General features: G+C 39.2%; 1 long non-coding RNA gene across 1 annotated transcript; it reads right to left on the minus strand.

Annotated features, from left to right (window-relative positions):
* LOC129627229 (uncharacterized) lies at positions 1–24,464 on the minus strand. Its single transcript, XR_008702493.1, has 3 exons — positions 24,392–24,464; positions 2,538–2,629; positions 1–394 (listed from the first exon to the last, which is right to left on the minus strand). It is a non-coding gene; the product is annotated as an uncharacterized LOC129627229 (long non-coding RNA).

Genomic DNA, 24,464 nt, shown 5'->3' on the forward strand with positions numbered 1-24,464 from the left:
TAGAGGCTTAGATTTATCTACTATACAGTTGGAATCTATGACTCTCAGTTTCAATTTACCTCCTTCAGTGTTTTTTTCAATTCAATTCATTTAAGTCACTCATTCGTGTCCGACTCTGAGACCTCATGGACTGCAGCATGCCAGGCTTCCCTGTCCATCACCAACTCACAAAGCTTGCTCAAAGTCATGTCCATTGAGTTGGTGATGCCATCCAACCATCTCATCCTCTATTGTCCCCCTTTCCTCCCGCCTTCAATCTTTCCTAGCGTCAGGGTCTTTGCCAGTGAGTCAGTTCTTCTCATCAGGGGTCCAAAGTACTGGAGCTTCAGCTTCAGCATCAGTCTTTCCAATGAATACTCAGGACTGATTTCCTTTAGAATTGACAATGTTTTTGCTTTTTAAAAAAATACATGTAAACACTTTGATCATTGTAATTTCTTTACCTTTCAAAGAACAATAGATAACCTTGATGTTTTAAAACAGAGGATTCTCTGCTCCATTTATATCAACACATATCTTACATACAGTTCATACTGCTTCTTGTATCATGGTTTCAATTTGTTTCCCATTTGTGGGTCCTGAATATGTGCATCCACATAACTGTGTCTCTATTTAGACACAGCTGTCTACGGCTCCAGGATTGGCAGTGTCTGCAATATTTCACTTCAAGAATAGACCAGCTGAACCTGGGAGAGTCTCAAGAGTCTCCTCCAGACCATTCTCATGACTCTTGTCCCTTCTTTTTCTTTTCTTTAAAAAATGATCACTAGAAAATAACTGAAATTTACCTAGATGAAGGTGATAATAATATCCTGTCCAATATGATTGTATGGAGCCAAAGTTTTACATTAAAGGAATGAAGTTCCAAAGCAGGACTTGCAGATGTTAGAGAACCAGGAGGACTGTAGGTTGTCCAAGTGAGTGCAAGGATTCACAGGGAATCTCAGATTCTTCCCACTTCATACTGACAAGTGATGTGTTTTGGGCATGCTTCCCAGCTGTCCTTAGCTTCGGCTTACTTGTATGTGTTACAGGTAGCAATGTACATCCTATCTCTCACAGGTTGATATAAGAGCAAACGTAAGAAGTAGAACCTTAGAATTTTCTAAGAGGAGTAACACAGCTGTCTTTGCCAACTCAGAATCAGCATCATGACTAAACGGGGTGGCAGGAAGGGAAGTCCCCTCAAAGTCCATTTACCAAGAATGCTTGGGGTGCGGGCTGTAAATGGATCTTCTGTGTGTTACACCAGCTTGACTTTGAGTGAAATTACTAATAATAGTGCCTTGAAGGTTTGATCAATTGCTTCATGCCTAATATGACATGAATTATAAAATTGTGTGTAATCCAGTATCTTAGGAATTCCTACATTTATCGTGATGTGTTATAATTTACAAAATGTCTGAAAAGCAACTATGTCTAATTTGAATTTCAAACCAGCCTAAAAGGATTTTTATTACATTTGAGAATGAAGAAATTGAGTTTTTTATATTTTCGTCTCATTCATTTAATAAACACTGAAATAACTTTTTACTACATTGCATAAGCAATAGCTGCTCCAGTGTTTTCTAAGAGTACTATTTTGAAGAGACGGAAATGTCTTCCAAGTGCCTCTGTGATTAAACCTTTACCCCGCTATTCACATCTATCGTGTTCTAGCAGCTGTATGTAATTTCTGGTTTGATTCTTTGCACAACACTGTACATAATTAAGCATTGGGAAATGCTCCAATGACAATTTGAAGGTGATGTTTTAAAAGTCTGGAATTCTCTCCTTTAGTCCTCTGCATTTGCTAGATACACACAATTTTTCTTCCAGTGTTCAACTTCATTCGCAGTTCCAGACAATTCATTTCATGCTTTTGCTTTAGAATATCACCAGGGTTTTATTTTTTATAGTTTTAACTATGCATGCAGATTTTTTGATGCACCACTACTCGCCACATTATTGCAGATGAACTTTATGAAAGGCATGTGTGTTTTCTACTTGCAAATAAATCAGATGAATTTATGTCTGCGTCAATGTAAGGTGATTGTGGACCCTGAAGATAAGTGCCTGAAAATTGTGTTACGTGGGGGAAAAGTGCAGCTACAGAAATGCATGAAAAGACATTTACAAGCTTTTAGAAACAGCTGTATTTTGATCATTTATTCACATCTTAGCAAAGGCAATTATAATTTCCAAGTGGAAAATGTGATTTTTCATTTTGAAATGTAATTATAGTTCATGGAGAAAACTGGAATAATGTTTATTTTAAGGCTCATCTCTATAGGTATTCAAGGAGAATGGTGGCTATTAGATGTGAAAGAGAAATGGAAGACTCAACCCCTCCCTAGGAGCTCTGATCAGGTGGTGCTTATTTTGTTTGATGGACAATTGTGCCAAAAAGGCAAAAATATTCAGTAACAGCCACTGAGAAGGGACTAAGCAACGGAACTGAAAACTGACAATGTCAATCACAGAACTTATTTAAGATTAAATTAAACATGAACCTTCCAAAATAACAAGAGCATATTGTTTCCCGGCAATTTACTCACTTGTTTTGTCCTCACATAGGAAAGTAACCGAATCACTTATCAGCAAAAGTCCAGTATGGTTCAAGTTCCTGAAGTTTTACATTTCTCTTCCCCTGAAACCAGCAAACCATTTTGAGTTCAGTTTAAATAAATGATTTTCACTCTGTGAAAGAAAATCTCCAAGAATAATTTCAGGTAATACCTATTACTTGTACCAAGTGTAGATTCACAGAACATACAAGGAAAGTTGGACCAAACCTATAATTTAGTGCAATTCTATTATTTTAGAGAAAAAGTAGGAGAAGGGGAGGAAGGAGAGTATGGAATGAAGAAGAGAAGAGAGGGGAGGGTGGAGAAGGAAGAAGGGGAAGAAAGGTGCAAAGAGACAAATTGAATGGCTTTACTGAAAGCAAACAGCCATGGCAACACCTAGACTAGGCTTTTTCAATCACCAGGCAGAGCATCACAGTGGTGAAGTCTTCACTTGTAAGCATACGTCACATACCATTCCCTATTTACGCTATTCTCTAGTCACTATTTATTCACTATATTCACTATTTACTCATATATTCTAATCTAACTCTACCTCAATTTCCCCCTCTGTCTAATGGGATCACTATTGTACCTATGTCATGAGATTGTTGAGAGGATTAAGTGAAATACTAATAGCACGTGAACAGCATTTAACAGAGAGCATGCTTGTGCATTTGCATGAGTGCAAAGATCTGTGTTAGCATAGGTCTTATGGTTAATTTCATCACTACTGTTTTATCTGGAATGCTGGCTCTTTTAACTTTATAGCTCACATCACAATGTTGTACTCAAGGCTCAAGCCTCTATTTTCCTTGTCTCATCTTTGATCCAAGGTGATGCCTCTAAGTGGGTTTCCAAGACAGAAATCTCAGAGCAATTGTTGAGAATGTAAGCTTAAAAAGATATTAATTATCATGTATGGCATCCCTGGGTGGGTTGATCTGAATGTCTGCAGTCTGTTTGAACTCTGACAAAAAAGGGAAATCAGAATGATTTTATTTGAATGTGAACTTGCTTTTGAATAACAGACACAGTTAGACTTCTTGTAAAATGTGTCATGAGAGCCATCCCAGGAGGTTGCAAGGCTGACCCTCCTTCTATCTTGAGATGAAGTTCATTATTTCTTCTATTTGTCACACGAGGAGGCCTATTTCAGCTGATTACATGGGGGAACTTTCCAATAGAACTATTCAGGAAAAGAAACAGTCTCCCTCAGGGGAGTGATCCTCTGCCCGAGTCAAAGCAGGGGGCTGAGTGAGCCACGTAGAAGATTTGGCAGCGGGCATTGGAGCGTTGGGTGGGTGGGCTGGTAAACAGATGCTGAAATTCATTCCAGAGCTGAGATTTTTCAGTCTGGAATTATTGAATTAAAACGACTAAAGGTAGGGAATCTTTCCTTTTGCATTTCCTTAACCCTCATGGGGTTATGGTACTTTGTTACAATAATTAAACACAAGCATACTTTTTTAATAAGGTGAAATTCACATGAAACATTTTTGGCCACAGGGCACAGCAGGTGAAATCTTAAGTTTCCTGACCAGGGATTGAACCCACACCCTGTCCATTGGAAGCCTGGAGTCTTAACCATTGGACCACCAGGGAAGTCCCAACTAGCCACTTTTAAAGTGAGCAATTCACTGGTATTTAGTATTTGCACAGTGTTGTGCAACCAGCATGTCTATCTAGATCCAAAATATTTTAATTGCCCCAAAAGGAAAATCCATATCCATTAAACAGTCACTCCCCAATACCTGTATCCCCAGCACTTCAAAATCACTGATGTGCTTTCTGTCTCAATGAATTTGCTGATTTGGGGTGTTTAATATAAGCTGAGTCTTGCCATTTGTGAGCTTTTGTGATTGGCTTCTTTTACCAAGCATAATGTTTTTGAGATTCATTCATGTTATAGTATGTATTGGTAATAAACTCCTTTTTATGGCTGAAGAGTTCCATTCAGTTGCTCAGTCGTGTCTGTTGCTTTGTGACCCCCATGGACTGCAGCATGCCAGGCTTCCTTGTCCATCACCAATTCCTGGACCTTGCTTAAACTCATGCCCATCGAGTCAGTGATGCCATCCAGTCATCTCATCCCCTGTTGTCCCCTTCTCCTCCTGTCTTCAATCTTTCCCAGAATCAAGGTCTTTTCCAGTGAGTCAGTTCTTTGCATCAGGTGGCCAAAGTATGGGGGCTTCAGCTTCAGCATCAGTCCTTCCAATATATATTTAGGACTGATTTCTTTTAGGACGGACTGGTTGGATATCCTTGCAGTTTGAGGGACTCTCAAGAATTTTCTCCAACACCACAGTTCAAAAGCATCAATTCTTTGGCACTCAGCTTTCTTTATAGTCCAACTCTCATATCCATACATGACTACTGGAAAAACCATAGCTTTGACTAGATGGACCTATGTTGACAAAGTAATGTCTCTGCTTTTTAATGCTGTCTAGGTTGGTCATAACTTTTCTTCCAAGGAGCAAGCATCTTTTAATTCCATGGCTGCAGTCACCATCTGCAGTGATTTTGGAGTCCCCAAAAGTCTCTCACAGTTTCCATTGTTTCCCCATCTATTTGCCATGAAGTGATGGGACCAGATGCCATGATCTTCATTTTCTCAATGTTGAGTTTTAAGCCAACTTTCTCACTGTCCTCTTTCACTTTCATCAAGAGGCTCTTTAGTTCTTCTTCGCTTTCTGCCATAAGGGTGGTGTTATCTGAGTATCTGAGGTTATTGATATTTCTCCTGGAAATCTTGATTCCAGCTTGTGCTTCATTCAGCCTGATGTTTTCATGATATATTCTGCATATAAGTTAAATAAGCAGGGAGACAATATACAGCCTTGACGTACTCCTTTCCCAATTTGGAACCAGTCCGTTGCTCTATGTTGGGTTCTAACTGTTGCTTCTTGACCTGCACACAGATTTCTCAGGAGGCAGGTAAGGTGGTCTGATATTCCCATCTCTTGAAGAATTTTCCACAGTTTGTTGTGATCCACACAGTCAAAGGCTTTAGTATAGTCAAGCAGAAGCAGAAGTAGATGTTTTTCTGGGATTCTCTTGCTTTTTCTATGATCCAACGGATGTTGGCAATTTGATCTCTGGTTCCTCTGCGTTTTCTAAATCCAGCTTGAACATCTGGAAGTTCACAGTTCACGTACTGTTGAAGCCTAGCTTGGAGAATTATAAGCATTACTTTGCTAGTGTGTGAGACTGAGTGCAATTTTGCAGGAGTTTGAACATTCTTTGGCATTGCCTTTCTTTGGGATTGGAATGAAAACTGACCTTTTCCAGTCCTATGGCCACTGCTGAGTTTTCAAAATTTGTTGGCATATTGAGGGCAGCACTTTCACGGCATCATCTTTTAGGATTTGAAATAGCTCAACTAGAATTCCATCACCTCCACTAACTTTGTTCATAGTGATGCTTCCTAAGGCCCACTTGACTTTGCATTCCAGGATGTCTGGCTCTAGGTGAGTTATCACACCATAATGGTTGTCTGGGTCATTAAGATCTTTTTTGTATAGTTCTGTGTGTTGTTGCCATCTCTTCTTCACATCTTTTGCTTCTGTTCGTTCCACACCATTTTGGTGCAGAACTAACTGCAATGCAGTTAACTTTACTGCAATGCAGTTAAGAGTCTGAAATGCTGTGCTTGGGTGCAATCTCAAAAATGACAGAATGATCTCTGCTCATTTCCAAAACAGACTATTCAACATCACAGTAGTCCAAGTCTATTCCCCAATCATTAATGCCTAAGAAGCTGAAGTTGATTGGTTCTATGATGAACTACAAAACCTTCTAGAACTAACACCATACAAAGATGTCCTTTTCATCATAGAGGACGGGAAAGCAAAAATAAGAAGTCAAGAGACACCTGGAATAACAGACAAGTTTTGCCTTGAGTTCAAAATGAAGCAAGGCACAGGCTAACAGAATTTTGCCGAGAATATGCACTGGTCATAACAAACACCCTCTTCCAACAACACAAGAGACGACTACACATGGACATCACCAGATGGTCAAAACCAAAATCAGATTGATTATATTCTTTGCAGCCAAAGATGGAGAAGCTCCACAGAGTCAGCAGAAACAAGACCAGGAGCTAACTGTGGCTCTGATCATGAAATCTTTATTGCAAAATTCAGACTTAAATTGAAGAAAGTAGGGAAAACCACTAGACCATTCAGGTATGACCTAAATCAAATCCCTTATGATTATACAGTGGAACTGACAAACAGATTCAAGAGATTAGATTCAATAGAGTGCCTGAAGAACTATGACGGAGGTTCATGACATTGTACGGGAGGCAGGGATCAAGACCATCCCCAGGAAAAAGGAGTGCAAAAAGGCAAAATGGTTGTCGAAGAGGCCTTACAAAAGCTGAGAAAAGAAGTGAAAGGCAAAGGAGAAAAGGAAAGATATATCCATTGGAATCAGAGTTCCAAAGAATAGCAAGGAGAGATAAGAAAGCCCTCCTCAGTGATCAAAAAAAAAAAAAAAAAAAAAAAAAAAACCCAGAGGAAAAGGACAGAATGGGAAAGACTAGAGGTCCCTTCAAGAAAATTAGAGATACCAAGGGAACATTTCATGCAAAGATGGCTGAGTAATATTCCACCATCTGTATATAATACAGTTTATTTGCTCATCCATTGATGGGCATTTGGCTATGGCAATAGTGCCTCTATGAACATGCACGTATATGTATTTTTTTGAGTCCTTGTTTTCATTTCTTGTTGATATATACTTAAGAGTAGAATAACTGTGTCATATGGTAATTCTATGTTTAATCATTCGAGAAAATGCCAAATTATTTTCCACAGCAGCTGAACCAGTTTATATTTCCACCATTGAAGTACAAGAATTTCAAGTTCTTCACATCTTCGCTACTCTTATATTTTCTGATTAAGACATTAGCCATGTTAGTGGATAGGAGGTGGTATCTCATTGTGGTTTTGATTTGCATTTCCCTAATGAGTCGCAAAGAGTCGGACACGACTGAGCGACTGAACTAACTAACTGACTAATGACTAATGATATTGAATATCTTTTCATGTGCCTGTGGTTCATTTATATGTCTTCCCTGGAGAAATGCCTATCCAAATTCTTTGCTCATTTTTAAATTGAGTTTGGTCTTTTGTTCTTGAGTTGTAAGAGTTCCTTTTATATTCTGGGTATTAGGCTTTTTAGATACATAATTTCCCCCCATTCTATAGGCTAGCTTTTCATTTTCTTGATTATATTTTTTGATGTACCAAAATTTGATGAAGTCCAGTTTATGTGATTATTCTTTTCTTGTTTGTGTTTTTGGTAGCATGTCCAAGAAACCCTTGCCAAAGCTATGTTCATAATGATTGATTTCTATGTTTTCTTCAATGTTTTATGGCCTTGTGTGCTGCATGCTCTGCTGCCGCTGCTAAGTCGCCTCAGTCGTGTCTGACTCTGTGCAACCCCATGGAAGGCAGCCCACCAGGCTCCCCTATCCCTGGGATTCTCCAGGCAAGAACACTGGAGTGGGTTGCCATTTCCTTCTCTAATGCATGAAAGTGAAAAGTGAAAGTGAAGTTGCTCAGTCATGTCCGACTCTTAGCGACCTCATGGACTGCAGCCTACCAGGCTCCTCTGTCTGTGGGATTTTCCAGGCAAGTATAGCTCAGTCATGTTCAAATCTTTGTGACTCCATGGATTGTAGCCTGCCAGGCTCCTCTGTCCACAGGATTTCCTAGGCAAGAATACCTGAGTAGGTTGCCATTTCCTACTCCAGGGGATTTTCCTGACTGAGAGATTGAACTTGCATCTCTTGCATCTCCTGCATTGGCAGGCAGATTCTTTACCACTGCACCATGTATGATCTTAGCCTTTATATTTAAGTCATCGAGTCATTTGCAGTTAAGCTTTATATGCAGTGCACGGTAGGTGTTCAGTCTTTTGCATGTGAATATATAGTTGTCTTAACACCATTCGTTGAAAAGTCTGTTCTTTCCCCATAGAGTAGTCTTGGTACTCTTATAAAAAATCAATTGAATATAGAGGTGTGGATTTATTTCTGGACTCAAAATTCCATTCCACTGACCTATATATATCTTTTACTACTTCCTCAATGATTGTACTTTGTAGTAAGTTTGAAACTGTGAAGTTTGAGTCCTTCAAATTTGTTGTTCTTTTTCAATATTATTTTGCCTATTCAGTGCATGCATGATCAGTCACTTCAGTTATGTCCTACTCTTTACAATTCCATGGATTGTAGCCCACCAGGCCCCTCTGTCTGTGGGATTCTCCTAGCAAGAATTTTGGAATGGATTGTCATGCCCTCTTCCAGGGGATCTTCCCGACCTAGTGATAAAACCCCAAGTAGCCTGCATTCTTTACCATCTGAGCTACCAGAGAAGCCCCTTGCAATTCCCTATGAATCTGAAGATCAGATTTTCCATATCTGTAAAAAAGGTCATTAGAATTTTGATAAGAAATGCAATGAATCTTTAAATTACTTTGGGTATTACTGCTCTCTTAATATTAAATTTTCTGGTCCATGAACACAGGCTGTCTTTCCATCATATTTAAGTCTACTTTTTCTGTATAATGCTTTGCAGTTTTCTGTGTATCAGTCTTTAAGTTTCTTGGTTAAATTCATTCTAGGTACTTTATTCTTTTGGATGCTATTGTAAATTGAAATGTTTTCTCAATATACTTTTCAGATTGCCCACTGTTGGTGTACAGAAACATAATTGATCTTATAGTGTGCAATTTTGCTGAATTTATTGGCTTGTATAGGATTATGTCTTCTGTGAGTAGAGATAGCTGTACTTCTTCCTTTCCAATTATGATGCCTTTTATCGATATTTCTTTCCTAATTGGTCTGGATAGAGCTTTCAGCAGAATTTTGAATAGCAGTGGTGAAATTGGGGATCTTTGTCTTGTTCTCGATCTTGGAGGAAATGTTTTTATACTTACACCACTGAGTACGATGTTAGCTGTGGGTGTTTAATTAATGCTTTTTATCATGTTGAAAAGTTTCCTCTATTTCCAGTTTTCTGGGGGTTTGTATTGTGAAAGGGTCTTAGATATTGTCAAATGCTTTTTCTGTGTCAGTTGATATGATCGTGTGGTCTGCTTCTTTATTCTATTAATGTGTTGTATTAATATTACATAGATTGATATTCTTATTTTTGTATTCCTGGGATCAACCCCGTAGGTCATGGCATATAATCTTTTTGATATGCTGTTGGATTTAGTTTGCCAGTAATTTGTTGAGGACTTTCACATCAATATCTGTAAGGAAAATCAATCCATAGTGTCATATTTTTGTGGTGTCTTCCTCTGGCTTTAGCGTCAGGGTCATTGACTTCACAGGATGAGTTAGGATGCATCCCCTCTTTTTGGAATTGGTTGAGAAGGTTTGGCATTAATTCTTCTTTAAACATTTGTTGGAATTTAGCAGTGAGGCCATGTGGCCTGGATTTTAGTTTGTTGGGATAATTTCTTCCTTTTATCCTGGAAAATTGTTTGGAAATATTCCTCAAGTATTCTCGATATCTGGGGAAAATAGTCCTTTCTCATTTTCTAGCTTAAACTTTGATGGTCAGCCAGTTCTTTTGAACTACCAACTCAAATCTTGTGGGGTGTTTTTCATTTCATCTTTGCTTTTCTGAAAGAGAGGAGGTCATGGTTCAGATTCTTTTATTCACATTTGTAATTTCCTTATCTTTAGGATTAGCAGTCATCTTTATTTTTCTTTGTATTTGGTTTCATTGGATTTATTGGATTTAACTGCAATATTTTAGACTTTGTCATTCAATGCTGTATTTCACTATGTAAATGCATCATATAGAATCATTGACTACAGGAGCGATGCACAAGTTCCCTGATATTGCTGCCTTTTTTTTTTTTTTTGCTTTTGCCAGATAATAAATAAAATGCTGATTTGATCTGTTCCTATTGAGAGATTGTTCATTTACACAGGTGACTCTCCAGATTAATGGATGCTTCAGTTCAGTTCAGTTGCTCAGTCGTGTCCGACTCTTTGCGACCCCATGAATCGCAGCACGCCAGGCCTCCCTGTCCATCACCAACTCCCGGAGAATGCTTCGCACTTCAAATAATAAGAATTCATTAAAAAACAAGAGATTCATTAAAAAAGAATTTCCACACAGTTTCTTTGCCTTTGTTAGACATCTCTTTCTGTGTACTAGACGTCTCTCTGTCATGTCTGACTCTGCGACCCCGTGGGCTGTAGCCTGCCAGGCTCCTCTGTCTGTGGGATACTCCAGGCAAGAATGCTGGAGAGGGTTGCCATTTTCTCCTACACTGTTAGATATACTGTAAAGATTATAGTTTGAAGTTCTTCTTCTTTTTTTAAACTTTTTTTTTTTAATTGGGGTATAGCCGATTAACAACATTGTAACAGTTTCAGGTGAACAGAAAAGGAACTCAGCCATACAAATACATGTATCCATTCTCTGCCAACCTATTCAGGTTGCCATATAACATGGAGCAGAGTTCCCTGTGCTATGCAGTAGGTCCTTGTTGGTTATCTATTTTAAGTACAGTAGTGTGTACATGACCATCTCAAACTCCCTAAATATCCCTTCCCCTCATCCTTCCCTCCCGGCAACCATAAATTCATTCTTTAAGTCCGTGAGTCTGTTTCTGTCTTGTAAATAAGTTCATTTTATCATTTCTTTCTAAATTCTGCGAATAAGGGCTGTCATCCAATATTTTTCCTTACTTGATCACTCAGGAAACATCATCATGAGCTTCATTTTGAGAAAGTGCTCTACTCTAGGCATTTCAGTGTGTAGCCTTTGTCCTGATTTAAGGCTCTTTTTTATTCTACCCACATCATAGCTATGATTTCCCTGTTTGCTATACCATCTGTGCATCTGAACTAAAAGCTTTCTACTTTTCTCAATAGTAAATGACTATTAGCTTTCCAGCATAAAGGACAGAGACAAGTAGATTAAACACACTTTGTATTCAAGCTTCTAAGTACTTGAAGTACTTTGAGAACAATGGGGCCATTCTCCTATTCTTAGACAAGTGGGCAAGATCAGAAGCTGATGAAAAAATGATTCAAGGCTGATTCTCCCAGAAAAAAAAGGGGGAAAGAAGCATGTACCTTTTCAAATGCCTACCAAGACATTGTACATTTCTTACATACAATGTCATTTACTTTTCAGCCTGATTCTCTTAACTTTGTATTAATGACCCCATTATAGTTAATGGAACAGAGATTTAGGGAAGATGAGAGACTTGGTCCAAGTAACACATCACAGTTAGTGACAAAATGGGCTTCTCTTTAAATCCTTGAGTTCAATACCTGTGCTCCTTATTTGCATTTGGTCTCTACTCTGCTATCATCACAGGCTGGCTGGTCTGCCACTTCGAAGAGCTCTGTTTATAAGGGATTATGGCACAAGATGGGGCTTTCCAGGTGACACTAGCAGTAAGGAACCCACCTGCCAACTCAGGAGACATAAGAAACATAAATTCATCCCCTGAGTTGGGAAGATCCCCTTGAGGAGGGCATGGCAACCCACTCCAGTACTTTTGCCTGGAGAATCCCATGGCCAGAGAAGCTGGATGGGCTACAGTCCAAAGGTCACAAAGAGTTGAACAAGACTGAAGCAACTTAGCATTCACATGCTTGGCATGTAGTTATCAAGCGGTAGGCTGGCAGCATTTGGAAAAACTTTTTACAATTTTCCATATATGAATCTTACTCACTAAATGCCAATAAAATTCCCTTGCGATCAGGACAACAGAGAAATTCCGCATACACACTCCACACAAACACACACATGCATATTTTTACCTGCCCTCATTTAGAGCCATTGAAAGACATTAGCCTAACACTTAACTGCACGAAAGTGAATTTTTAACTTTGGAGCATGTACAGATAGTGTCAACCTGCATAGAACAACACATTTGAAAAGAAATCAAGCATTAATTGCATTTTGTCAAGGGTTTCTACAGACTAGAAAATATCCTATTTTCAGTTGAAGAGGTGAAAATATTATCATACTGTATTGAATTTTTAAAGAATATTTTTAGGTAGCCAAACATGACTATTTGGAAGTTCTTAATTAAATCACATATGGGAAGCGGCCTGCCCCTACAAGTGAAAAGTGAAAGTCTCTCAGTCATGTCCAACTCTTTGCAACCCCATGGACTATATATTCTCCAGGCCAGAATGCTGGAGTGGGTAGCCTTTCCCTTCTCCAGGGGATCTTCCCAACCCAGGGATCGAACCCAGGTCCCCCGTATTGCAGGCAGATTCTTTACCAGCTGAGCCACAAGAGAAGACCAAGAATACTGGAGTGGCTAGTCTATCCCTTCTCCAGCTTGTCTTTCTGACCAAGGAATCGAAACGGGGTAACAGCTCAGTGCAAAGCAAGTAGGTAAGAAAAAAAACAAGCTCCCAGCTTCTCCCTAGAGAGGGGAGTACTTTAAGTCTAAAGCTGACACAAGAGACAAGAAAGAATAGTATATTATGGTTAAAATATTAATCAGGAAAATATAACAATTATAAATATACATGTATCTAATATCAAAACACCCCAATATATAAAGCAAACATTGATAGAACTGAAGGGGGAAATAGACAGCAATACAGTGATAGTAGACTCAATACCCCACTATCCACAATGGATAGAACTTTCAGACAGAAATCAATACAGGAACAGCAGACTGGAACACCATTAAAGACCAATGGACTGAACAGATAGAAACTTCCATTCGACAGCAGCAGATTATGCATTTTTTTTCAAGTTTATGCTGAATATTCTCTAGGACATGTTAGGTCACAAAACAAGTCTTAACAAATTAGACTGAAATCATACCAATTATCTTTTCTAGCAACAGTGGAATGAAACTAGAAATCAAAAGCAGAATGAAAACTGAAAAATTCACAAATATGTGAAAACTAACCACATACTACTGAATAGCCAACGGACCAAAGAAGAAATCAAAAGGAGAATCAAAAAGCATCTTGGGACGTGGTCAGGGGCTGATCGAGTGGACAACAGGGGGTAGATAACAGGACAAGGTATTTTAGTGGAGCAGCAGCATGGAGTTTTAAGCAAACAGGAGTATCTGGGGATTTCAGTTGTGGAGGAGACTCTGTCAGTGCTTTGCCTAGATTCCTGGGGCCTCTTTGCCCTTCCTGCCTACTCTTCATGTCTGTGTACTTTTTCTGCTAACACAGCATCCATAGCTCTTTTCAGGACACGGGAGGCAGGGAAGTGCCTGAAAGTTTACACACTTTGGGCAGCCTTAGCTAACATCCATCTGGTACCAGAATACAGAAGCCTTTGCCTCAGTCAGTACAGACTCTGTAGCATCCTTTACACCCAGAGTTCCTCTGTAGGATCAAGCTGAGTCTGGGCGTTTACCTGAAATCACAGTCCTCTTTAGCTTCTTCCTCTTTTCCATCCCTATGCTTTTTTTCTAGTAAGAAAGTTTTTTTTTTTTTTTTCATTAAGATATGCCTTGTTTTTTTGAGAAATAATGCTATTGCACACTCAGTAGACTACAGTATGGTATAAACACAACTTTTATGTGCACTGGGAAGCCAAATATTTTATGCGACTTCCTTTATAGCAATATTCTCTTTATTAAGGTGGTCTGGAACCTAATCCACAATGTCTCTGAGGTATGCTTGTATGTGGCTTAGGTTTTGGGCCACTTTACTTCTTTTGGCTCTACTTTCTGTGAGGCATGGAGGCATGGAGTCGAAGGAAAACTCACAGAATTACATTTCTTGTAATATTTTCTCTGCCCAAGAAACATTTTACAAATATCCTTTAACAGACATGTGACATTCCAAAACCCAGTTCTGGTCCTACTGCCAGCAAAGCTTGGCCAACGTTTCTTCACACAGATGCATGATGTTTACACAGAGCATACCTGACTGCTCTATCATTCACCCACAGCATATACTGCTCCTTCCACTTAGACTGTGGTTTCCAAGGCAACAGAGAGCTCCTCTAACAATGAAAGCACACACAAGTTGATTTCCACTCCTACATGCCAAATCCTAACCACTTTCTCCAGCCATAGTGCTTAAGTTTCCAAAAGGAAGTCAGAACTAAAGATGAAATACCAAGAGTAGAAGAAATGTTTTACTGCGTCAGCACAGTTAGGTGCTATAAAGAAGAAACTTTTGTTTAAGAGACTTGTAGAATAGGTTTGTGGGGATCATTTGGGTAAAGGGTGAAGGATGAATGGTGAAGGTACAAGTTATGGCTGACCTGGAAGGGTGTATGGGGAGCAGTAAGGAAACCAGGAGCATCTTTTTGTTGTTCCTCAAGTCCAAGTGTCCCTAGGCAGTCCCACTTTTGTCTTTCTACCTTTCAGAAACATCCTATGCTTGTTGCATTATGACCAGGGCTTTTTAATTGTGTAAGGGAGCAGCTTGGAGCAATGGGGTTACTCTATCCGGGTCAACACAGGAAGTTTCTATCATCTTTGAAAGGTCAAAACATGTAATCATCTGTTAAGTTGTAGGAACATGATTATAGATACAGAAAACTTCCCAGCAGGTGTGGATATCTTTTTGGAGTGTGTCTTAATTTCTCCTCTCATTGGTTTACTTGCTGACATCACAAAGCAATTTTATTTGGTTATTAGCTCCATAGTGGTGGTTGCTGTTGTTGAAAGAAAGAATTGTCTGCAATTCTTTTCTCAATGTTTCCTTCAATTTAGTTTATTTTAACTCTTAGAAGATAGAATTAGCAAGAAGACAATAGTCAAGTTGCAAATAGGACTTACTATTTTCTTTATCCCATCATTCTCTAACAATAATAATCAAGAGGGAATAATCAAAGGGGAAGATAGAAGATTGCATTTCTGTAAAGATAATATTTTTGGACCACCCATGCCTGCCTAAATGAAAGCCAGTAAATAGATGTATTTATGCTGCTAAGTCACTTCAGTCATGTCCGACTCTGTGCAACCCCATAGACGGCAGCCCACCAGGGTCCGCTGTCCCTGGGATTCTCCAGGCAAGAACACTGGAATGGGTTGCCATTTCCTTCTCCAATGCATGAAAGTGAAAAGTGAAAGTGAAGTCACTCAGTCATGTCCGACCCTCAGCAACCCCATGGACTGCAGCCTACCAGGCTCCTCTGTCCATGGGATTTTCCAGACAAGAGTGGGGTGCCATTGCCTTCTCTGATATATATTTATATATGTATATATATTTACATTTTAAAGTTTTGTTTTAAAGTATATAGATTTATAGACAAATCATAGAAGACAACCACTAAAGATAAATAAGTTGACTCAACTGTATAAAGCTGCTGTGCCCAGCCTTAGAGACCTTCCACCCCAGCTGCCTTAAAGCATAGATATAGATATAGATGTACTTTTTAAAGTTCAAAATGTTATCTTGGCATCTGAAACAGGATGTCATCATTCAGTGCATAACCGCAGAGCTACGTTAAGGGGGATGCATTCTAGGTTCTAGAAGAGCTTCTCTCTGTACCAGCTTGAAATTTTAGCTGCTTTAGTGTGCATGTGTACTCAGCTGTGTATGACTCTTTACAGCCTTACAGACTGCAGCCCACCAGGCTCCTCTGTCCATAGGATTTCCCAGGCAAGAATATTGGAGTAGGTTGCCATTCCCTTCTCCAGGGGATCTTCTCGACCCAGGGATTGAACTCAGGTCTCCTGCATTGCAAGCAAGCTCTTTACCATCTGAGCCACCAGGAAAGCCATAATATTAATGCATAATCCTTATAAATATAATTCTTTACATAAGTAGACATAATTTTTCATTTTGTTCTTTTTCAAACTGAACATGATAGAAAACTCAATAATAGCCCAAAAATATTAAAGGGAAGATATTTTCACTTATCAAAGGTAGTAGAAAGTATTTTCTGTGAATTGGACATGTTATGTGTGGTCTCCAAGAGAGGCGAAAGGTCTAGCTAATTTCCAAACATTCCTCCCAGTGCCCTGGCTTTATGGTTCATGGCACTGAATTTGTTAACTACTAATTGTGTACAGACTAAGAGACCTATGATCTTGCTGGGGGCTGTACGACTGCTCACACAAATTGTGGTTACGCTATTCCCTTAGTTGAAAAGTCTATTGACTTCTTCAAACCCTGGTGTCCTCATCTATAAATTGGGGATGTTAAAAGCAGTGCCTACCTTATAAGGTGGTTGTGAGCTGCCATTTCCTTTTCCAGGGGATCTTCCTAACCCAAGGATTGAACCTGCATGGCCTACATCTCCTGCATTGGCAGGACTTTTTTTTTTATCACTGAGCCACCTGGGAAGCCCCCTAACTGCTTTAGAATTTCACACAAATCAGATCTCAAAGAGCACTAACTGGGCAGCACACATGAAGTTTCATTGTGTCAACATAAGAGGCCGGTCGATGAGCCCCTGGAGCTAACAAAAAAAGAATCTTTGGAAGAAAATTTATTTATTTATTGGAAGAAAATTTATTATTTTTTCTTATTCTGAGAATTATTTTCTTTTTGCTTTGTGAGTGAGGTATCTCATTTTGAAATTAAAACCGTCCATGCTGGGAAAGATTGAGGGCAGGAGGAGAAAGGGGTGACAGAGGCTGAGATGCTTGGATGGCATCACCAACTCAGTGGACAAACTCCAGGAGATAGTGAAGGACAACAAAGCCTGGCATGCTGCAGTCCATGGGTCACAAAGAGTCGGACATGACTTAGCAACTAAACAACAACATGTTTAGGTTTTCATATTTAGAAAGTCTCAAGTGACATCAAATTTTATCTGGAAGAGATTTCTTTGTGCTTCTGTGAGAAATTTGTCTCTTTGAGCACACATCATGAGATGAAAATGGGCTAATATAAGCCACACAGATTTTCTTAAGGGACTTAGAAAAACAAAACAAACAAAAAAACATGTTGTTTAGCATCTGTTTCTTTGTGGTGCTGAAATAGAAATGCTTTAAGGTGACAATGGTGGAAATTCTCCCATGCTGGGTACAAGGGCTTTACACAGTTGGATCAGCTTATCTTCAGTGGTTATCTTCTAGGATTTGCCAATAAATCAGTAGATTTACAAGAAAAAAAAATTTAGTGCCATTAGCCAGTAAAATAGTCTGCAGATTCCTGTAAAAATAATTAAGACAAGAGAGAATATGGCTAAAAAACCCCAAAAAGTTTCCTGGAACTCATCCTTTCTTCTCTAAACCGCTGCCACCCTTGGGTCTCCCTCCCTCATGTTACACAGAGGGGGAGAAAAGCCCACATGCCTTTGATGGGATCATTTCTTTCTTTGTTCAGAGTTAGGGAGATGGTGAATTGTTGTAACTAATCATGTTAGAATCCTGACTAGGTGTGTCACCCAAACATAAAAATACAATAAACTAACCAGAGTCCAAAATGATGATACTGCATATCATCATAGAATTATCTTCTGATTAAAAACCTGATGCTCTAGTACTGCAGAATTTAAAAAGAGCACATTAGTGAGTTGTCAAAGATTCTTCCTGCTGATACAAGAGATATGGGTTCTGTTCTTGGGTTGGGAAGATCCCCTGGAGAAGGAATTGACACCCCACTCCAGTATTCTTTTTTTTTTAATTTAAATTTATTTATTTTAATTAGAGGCTAATTATTTTACAATATTGTATTGGTTTTGCCATACATCAACATGAATCCGCCACGGGTGTACACATGTTCCCAATCCTGAATCCCCCTCCCACCTCCCTCCCCATACCATCCCTCTGGGTCATCCCAGTGCACCAGCCCCAAGATTCCTGTATCCTGCATTGAACCTGGACTGGTGATTCATTTCTTATATGATATTATACATGTTTCAATGCCATTCTCCCAAATCATACCTCCCTCCCTCTCCCAGAGAGTCCAAAAGACTGTTCTAGACATCTGTGTCTCTTTTACTGTCTTGCATACAGGGTTATCGTTACCATCTTTCTAATTTCCATATATATGCATTAGTATACTGTACTGGTGTTTTTCTTTCTGGCTTACTTCACTCTGTGTAATAGGCTCCAGTTTCATCCACCTCAATAGAACTGATTCAAATGTATTCTTTTTAATGGCTGAGTAATACTCCATTGTGTATATGTGCCACAGGTTTCTTATCCATTCATCTGCTGATGGACATCTGGGTTGCTTCCATGTCCTGGCTATTATAAACAGTGCTGCAATGAACATTGGGGTACACGTGTCTCATTCAATTCTGGTTTCCTTGGTGTGTATGCCCAGCAGTGGAATTGCTGGGTCGTATGGTAGTTCTATTTCCTAACTCCACTCCAGTATTCTTGTCTGGGAAATCCACAGACAGAGGAGCCTGGAGGGCTACAGTTCCTGACGTTGCAAAGAGTCTGACACAACTGAGTGACTGAGCACATTACACATGTATGTATAGCTGAGGTTGGCTGGGTAGGCTGTTGGCTTATTTGTTTTGCTATTGCTTATAAAATTAACTGATATTTTTAACTGAATAGAAGGAGATGAGAAAGGCACAGTTTGGTGATTGTTCTGCAAACCTAATGCACTTGACCATGTAGAGTAGCTTTCAATCATGTGTAACAGGATCACCTGGAACCTTAGAATATTGATGCCCAGGCTGATGTTAAAGAAATTATGATTTATGTTTTGTTAGGAAAAAAGACAAAAAAAAAATAGATCCCTGGATGGGTATTTAATTTTTTTTAGAACCTCCCTGCGTGCATGCCAAATTGCTTTAGTCATGTCTGACTCTTTGCATCCCCATGGACTGTAGCCCACCTGGCTCCTCTGTTCACAGGATTCTCCAGGCAAGAATATTGGAGTGGGTTGCCGTGCCTTCCTCCAGGGGATCTTCCTGACCCAGAGATTGAACCTGGAACTCTTGGTCTTCTGCATTGGCAGGCAGATTCTTTACCACTAGTACCACCTGGGAAGCCCAGAAGCTCCCTACTCGATTCAAAAGGGCAACCAGGTTTGAGATCCATGATAGAGATGAGAGGTAATCCTGTGTGGTTTTAAAACAGTTTTATTACCTTTTTATGTTCACATGACTATGGAGAGACAGCTACTGGACATGGGACCTGCAGTAAGATTCAGGCCTGTAAGAGGAGAGCATTCACTGGAGAGTTATGTCACCTGCTGTTGGCTCCTCCTTGTCACTGTATCTGCCGGTTATGATATCCCCAAGCTTGTGACACAAGCATGTGGTCCTGGGAGGATCCTGGGGTTAGATTGCTAAGCACGTTTAAAACTAAGCAGATTAGGACAGTTAACACGTATGTGTGAACATAAGTACATGTGTGATATGTATATGAAATACGTGTTCACACATGTGTTTGAAATTACAGCTTGGTTTCTGTTTCAAACAAGAAGCACCTTATGTTCATAACCACCCATTCTGAGTCTCTTTCATAGTGTTTTGTAGAATGGCTAGAATAACTGTAGTTTACTTATTTCTAGTATCATATAATTTTTTTAAGGAAAAAACAAAGACTGTTCTGTGTTTTTATGTTAGATCATTAAAATGGCATCCTTGCTTCATTCTCTTCTTTGGAAATATCTGAACTTGCTAAACTGAACAAATGTATTGATTCAAACATGTGAAGGTATTATTATAGTTGGTCACTGAATGAACATTTTGAGTGCTTTGTTTCTCCTTTCTTTCCCCTCTTTCTAAAGGAAAAAATTGTGAAAATAAACTTGGCCTGTATGTAATAATGTGTGTTCATGCTAAAAACTGAATACTTACAGCAAGTCCCAGCACCTGAAAAAATGAAGCATGGCTTTCTCTGTTTTTCTTTTTTTCTTTTCCTCACAGAACATAGATCATACATAGATGTTTGCCTAATAGTTTTCAATCCCAAGAGTAAGGGATATATTTCTAGGTAATTATTTGTAATACAGTTTGTTCCATATATGGAAATAGAAGGGACTTGAAGTTACAGTCATTTTTCACTGCTGTGTATAATTATTCTACATGATTTTCATTTTCTATTTTTGTTAGAAAGAATTCCTCAGTTGCCTACTAGGATGAGAAGCAGATGGATTTTTTGTTGGAGTATAGTTGTTTTACAATGTTGTTAGCTTCCACTGTATGGCAAAGTGACTCAGGCACACGTATACACAACCTCTCTCCCTTGGATTTCCTTCCCATTTGGGTCACCACAGAGCACTGAACAGTGTTCCCTGTGCTATACACTAGGTTCTCATGGGTTTTCTACTTCATACATAGTATCAATAGTGTATATACTTCAATTCCGGTCTCCCCATCTGGAATAAACCCGTTCTCAGGAAAGGGCCCAGGTAGTGAGGGAGTGTCTGAGTTAGCCAAGCTGGGTCTAGCAGCAGGTGTACATCAAACTGGTCCTGGCATGGAACACCTGGCCTGAAGCCACACAGGTGAGCAGCTAAGCGAATCAGCTGGGGGTTAGACCTGGAAGCTGAGTACGGGAGGTGGTCAGGGACAGAGCAGGAGTCAACCTGGCGGCTCCAGGCTGCAGCCAACTGGACATTTGCAGGGAGGCTAGTGATTGGCTGAAACTGGGTAGCCAGAGGGCATCAGGTGAGGACCAAATGGATTTCTCTGGGAAACGCAAAGAATCTTAAAGGGTCAACCCAAAGTTTCCTCAAACTTAGGACCCAAAGCCTATAGCAGGATGCTTCCCACAAAGGCTGAGGCTGAAGCCATGAATGGCTTCTCTGCAAAGACTAAGAGTGTTTCTAAACCCAAGCGACTTTCCCCAAAGAATCACAGCCAGCCATTCAGAGGAGCATGAAGCTTTGTGAGATCCTTAAAATTAGGTCTTCTAATTTTAAGAGAAATGGAGAAGACATGGAAGGGCAGTTGGGAAAGAGAGAGGAGAGTCTGGGATATTTTTTAGTGTACCTTCTGTCCTGTCCTCTGACCTCCATCCCTATTAGAAAAGTGTGTCCTTTGCAGTGAAAGGGTAGAACTTTGAGTACATACTGTAAATAAATGTCTTTGTTGATTGATTTCAATATTTCTGTTTGTTTTATATTTATGCACTTGTCTATAATCCTGAGTTATGTTCTCCTTTACCCTATAAACTTCCCTTAAATGTATATCCTGCCCCTGGCATTTTCTACCACTATGATTTCTATAACATTGACTATTCCCACGAGATTGAGGCTTCCCTGACAGCTCAGATGGTAAAAAATCTGCCTGCAATGTAGGAGACCTGAGTTCAATTCCCGGGTCGGGAAGATCCCCTGGAAAAGGGATAGGCTATTCACTCCAGTTTTCTTGGGCTTCCTTTGTAGCTCAGCTGGTAAAGAATCCACCTGCAATGCAGGAGACCTGGGTTTGATTCCTGGGTTGGGAAGATCCCCTGGAGAAGGGAAAGGCTACCCACTCCTGTATTCTGGTCTAGAGAATTCCATGGATGTCCATGGGGTTACAAAGAGTCAGACATGACTGAGCGACTTTCACTTTCACCCTTCACTTCAAGAGATTGAAGGCAGGAGGAGAGGGGATTAACAGAGGATAAGATGTTTGGATGACATCACTGACTCAACGGACATGAGTTTGAGCAAACTCTGGGAGATAGTGAGAGACAGGGAAGGCTGGTGTGCTACAGACCATGGGGTTGCAAAGAGTCAGACACAACTTAGTGACTGAACAGCAACAACAAAATTCCCAGGAGAGTTGACTAGTTCGTGAAATTTAGCTGAAATATTACAGGATTTAGCATCAGTGTTGCTTACATAATTATTATAATCATAACTGTACAAGTAATGGGATGCTGAATAATGTCAGAAAAATTAATAAGCTGCCTACAGTTCATTTCCACAAATAGGCAATCTCCCCTATAATTTATGTTTATGATATGGCCTTGGTAGGGTTTTAATGCAAGCCACTTAGATATAAATATCATCTAAACATCACCCTTTGCTACTTATGCATAATTCCAGGGCATAATTACATCCTCAAAGCCTGATGGTCATCATTCATAAACTACCTGACATGTCACTTATGATAAACTGAACAGAACTGAAAAATGCATATAGTCATCCATCTTTTTATTCATTCACATGTGAAATCAGTTTAATTTTGTGTCTGGAGAAAAGTATGGTGAGTATCCATCCTCCTTGGCCTTTGAAGGTCTGGGAGCACATGTCCAGCTCTACCTTGGATGTTCCTCACACCAAATGACCTTGATTAGGGAATTAGTGCATCCCCAGAGTCTGAGGAGCATTTAGCTTTGATAAATTTCTGAAAAGAGGGAACTTGACCCTGCAGATGCTGTGTTCTTCACCCATCTCAGCCCACCCCACTGTATGGCTGCAGGCAACACCACTGAGTCATCTCTTCTAGTTTACACATCTGTCGGCTTTTATTTGCAAGGAGTGAAAAGAAACAATAAAATTAAAAGAAACTGAACGAGCACATTAAATGAAAGATGAACAAGATCAACATCACTTTGATTTTTTTCAAAGTGATGAGTTTTCCTGATCTTGTGAAGTTGATCACCTGTGCAGGTCTTAAGTGATGTTTTCTTCTTTCATATATATGCATCACTTCATCTTAGTTAATTCATCTCTGCTGAAGCACCTAGAATTCAGGGACCTAACCAATAATTGCTAAGTATCCCATCTGTGTTTTATGGACAGACTGTACAAATTTGGCGCGAACCTCAGAGGCATCAGCCATCACAGAATATGGCCTCCCTGCACAGACCTCACAGGGACAGCTTGTCAAAGGTCCAGAGATGACATTGCAAAGCTTGTAGCTTTCTATGTATGTGTGAAGAAGTGAAAGACAATTAAACCATTGTTCTGAACCTCTACCCCAGGTGAGAGCTCACGTTAGGGGACAGGGAGCATCTGAGGACACCCTCAGTCTTTAAGGGAAGATTCAGAGAAGACAAATATAGGAGCAAAAACATGCCAGTAATTTGGAGGAGATTATGGGAAATTTTAAATAACATTCAAAGATGGTACCAAATAAATTATGTAACTATTGCTAATGGTATCCAACATTTGTCTTGGGTTCTAGAGCCATCAAAGAATTCTCAAATGCACAGTATATGTATAATAGGTCTCACCATATTCCATGAAACTTGTCAGACAGGTATTGTTATCCTAATCAGCAGATGAAGAAAAAGAGGCTTCAAAAAGAAAACAAAAATTAAAGAAACTTCCCCTTTTCATCCATGCAATTATCTACTACAATAATTAAATCACTATGAACTTAATTAAACCAGGATCCAAAACATTACCTCAAAAAAAGTATATAGTATTCATATCTATAAGAGGCTGAAATGATAGTTTCCTAAAATAAATTCAAAAAGTGTATCTTAAATGTGTCTAAGTATTTGACTTTTATAAGAGCAAGAAATTCAAGCATGTAATACTAAGGATGAGACAAGAATGATTTTGAATTATGTATGTATGTTATATACAAAATACATGCAAAGTGTTGAAATAATGGAAAATAAAAATAGTGCTTCAAAATAAGCTTAAAAATAAAAATGGAAAGCTAGCACTTAAAAAATTCAGTACAGTTAATTAAAAATATTTACATAAGTAGTATTTTCATAAAAATAAGTTCTTTAAAATCTTATTTAATTAAATTTTTTATCACTACCAAAATCCTAAAATTTTTTTGCTATGAACTATATATACATAGATAAATTGATTGAACATTAGCTAGATAAGACTATAACATATAGTTTTAAAGTTAACGCTTTTTCAGTGTTGAAACATCCTTATGTTGGGCATTCTACACTTGCTATAATTAATTATAAATATATTCTTAAAATATATATTTTTGGTTACTTTAAGGTTCTGCTTATCCAACAATGTAAAGAGAACTATTCCCTCCCATGGGGTCTTCCATACTCCCTCAGTTCTAGCTGCATCCACTTACCTGTCCCCCAAACATCACAGGTGCTACCCTCAAGGCCGCTTGCAGCCTCTCGCCAGGAGTGCACCTGGTTCTC

Source organism: Bubalus kerabau, chromosome 14 (assembly GCF_029407905.1).
Source record: "Bubalus kerabau isolate K-KA32 ecotype Philippines breed swamp buffalo chromosome 14, PCC_UOA_SB_1v2, whole genome shotgun sequence".
Classification (NCBI taxonomy): domain Eukaryota; kingdom Metazoa; phylum Chordata; class Mammalia; order Artiodactyla; family Bovidae; genus Bubalus; species Bubalus kerabau.